The sequence below is a fragment of the Chelmon rostratus genome, chromosome 4 (assembly GCF_017976325.1).
Source record: "Chelmon rostratus isolate fCheRos1 chromosome 4, fCheRos1.pri, whole genome shotgun sequence".
Classification (NCBI taxonomy): Eukaryota; Metazoa; Chordata; class Actinopteri; order Chaetodontiformes; family Chaetodontidae; genus Chelmon; species Chelmon rostratus.
In genome coordinates, this window is record NC_055661.1 from 20,268,489 (window position 1) to 20,271,407 (window position 2,919).

The window sequence follows — 2,919 nt, forward strand, 5'->3', positions numbered from 1 at the left end:
TGCCCGGCGGGGGAGGGAGGGAGAGAAGGAGTGGAGAGGGAGAGAGAGAGAGGGGGGGGGGGGGGCAAAACAGGGTTTCTCCCAATGACAACTGTGGTCGATATCAAGCTCCAGCGATCATGACGAAACATCTCCTGCAGTGACAGTGTGGCAATATTTTCACAGGAAAATGTTACTTTCCGGAATCGCGACAACAAGGGGGGCAAAAAAAGATGGTGTTGCTTTTGTGTACGGTCTGTTTTTTTCCGACTTACGCAAAATCTCCCTCAATAATAAAAAACACGTGCAGCCACCCGTGTCGACATATCGGTGATGCCGGTAGATGAAGCATATGGCTTAGATAAGCTCAAATACCGTAAGGGCCGAGGCAAGCTTGTTCTGCTGTTGTGCTTATTTTGAGCAGTTTATGCAGCTGCACATATCACATATGTCTACCACGTTATTTACATTTATACATTGTTGTAGTTTAACTTGCACAAAAAAATAACTCCCAAATCATCCTTTTAAGTTTTATTATTAAGTATAAACATCTAATTGGACATTGCTTAAAGTCTATTACATCTATAACTTCATGCCTCTTCAAATGTCTCATGTAAAACGCTGTTTTTGGTCTCCTGCAGTCCCTCTCTGAGGGGATCCCTCCAGTGTTTACCTACTGCTAGTGCGAGTCCTGGGTACCCCCCGGAGTCCCCCCCACACCCCTCCTCAGAGTGCGGGGTCATGCAGGGGTGAGGCTCCCGGTACCTCGGGAGGTTATTCAGGAGTCAAGCCACACTGAGGCATTCACAGTCTTGAACTGCGGAGCGGGCAGACGCTCCGTCAACGCCGGGCCGCTGACCACTCAGCGGGCCATGGGGCCGCCCCGCTAATGGGACGAGCACCCCCGGCTCCAGCGTCCTTGGAACAGCGAGCCATAAAGGAGCACAGGAGGATGCTAACCAAGACGAATGGCATTTTTTCTCAGCTCATTCTACACTAATCAGAGCTTTTCATTTGTTATGGCCTCGCGCCAGCCCCTCCACCGCAGCCTCCATTAGGGCCAGATAACGTATAAATTCATTAAAGTCAAAGAGGGACATTAAAATGGCCATTTGTCAGAGCTCTCTTTGTGTGTTCCTAATGGTGGCACATGGTTCAAGGCATTGAGATGATTTCGGTGGGGCTTTTTTCCCCTTTCCAGTGCATTAGGAGAGGAACGTGGGAACTGGGGGGGACATGTGTGTTTTTTCCCTTTTCGTGAATGGTGGCTATTTTAACAGTCTAGTCAAATTTTAACAGTTTATTGTCTGTTTTTTAAAATGCTGCCAGAAAATAAAGCCGAAATATCATAAATTGTTGTTTTGTACTTATTTTTATTCTGGCATGTTGTTTTGATGCTTTTGCATTTCTTTTATTTTTACTTAATTAGAGCAAATTGTTTTAGCTTTGCTGGCAATGCAATCTATTCATCAACTTCAGATGCCCCTTCCCCTACATACACACACACACACACACAAACAGAGTTAGTGAAGCAACCCTTTGCACTAATCCCTTTGTATTCACTGCGACTGTTCCCACCAAACAATGTCCTCAGGCCCGATCCTAGACCAAGCTCAGCAAACCTGGGCCACCTGCTAGCGAGTCACAGTGCAGCTAAACGGCCAACACAAACCTGAGCAGCTTAAAGCTGCACTTCACACGCAAAGAGTGCAAACACATGAATGCATGGATTGAAACACAAAGCAACGAAAAACACACCCACACACACTAACACCCACACACACACCAAATCTTGTTTTATTCTCTCTCTCTTTTTTGGCCCCCTTCCTCTCTTTCCCTCCTTCCCTTTCTGTATCCGTCCTTCTCTGGCTTCAGGGTGGAGGTTCTGGCTGCGTCGTCATGGGAGATGGCTCTCTCCATCTGCCTCTGCTGTCATTAGCCCATCTCCATCACGCTTTATCGGAGGGACCCCCACCCTCCAGGACCCCCTTCACCATTCTGACAACCCCTGCCCCCTGCTCCATACATAAGGCTGAGATGATAAGTGTTCTGTCTCTTTGTGTCGGCCAGGATAAGACAATGCCACACAGCACTACAGAACATCATCCATCTCATAGGTCATCAATCTGGGACACAAAAGACGAAATGTAGCTCGAACTCCCTTTTGCAAAAGGGGCTTCTCTTTGCTTACAAGGAGCTCGTCCTCCACCTCTCTCGTTCCTTTTCACTGGTGCGTTAGTGGTTCACCCACAGAATCTCCTGCCTCGTCTGGCTCCATGGGAGGAAATTAGTTAATGCAGCTATTTTGAGTTTTTCTTAAAAACACCAGTCCATCATTGCAATTGCACAAAAATAAAACCAGACATTATTGCAACATCTACTGTGATAGATGAACTCTGTCTCAGTTCCCCTGCAGAAAAAATATCTTGTAGATATGAAAGGAATGATTGAAAACAGCCTGTTAGTCCACTGAAGTGTCATAAACTGACACACTAAAAGGCCTCTGCTAAATTTCCATGAATTTGTTTGGTGGTAAATACTAATTAAAAGCCTTGTGTCACATAAATAACACAATTTGCCTTTTGTTTCTCCTTTCTTCTGCCTAATTAGGTTTACATTGTGTGATCACCACCATGGGGAGTTTTGTCTTTGGTCCACATTGTCCGTGACAGCAGTGTCTTGGTTTGATGTCTTCATTTTATTTACGCGCAATAACCCACTGAGAAGTAAATGCTCCCTCTGAAGAGGCAAAGAATTAAAATTACAGACACACAAAAGGCAATAAATATTCTCAGAAATGAAAGCAAAATGACAGAAATGGTCATTAACATGATGCATGACTGTTTTGTGATGGTTTCTCCATCAGTGAATTTAGTGTCATCCGCTATGATGTGATTGTTCCACATTAGCATTGTTGAAAATGAACTATTAAAGTCTTTG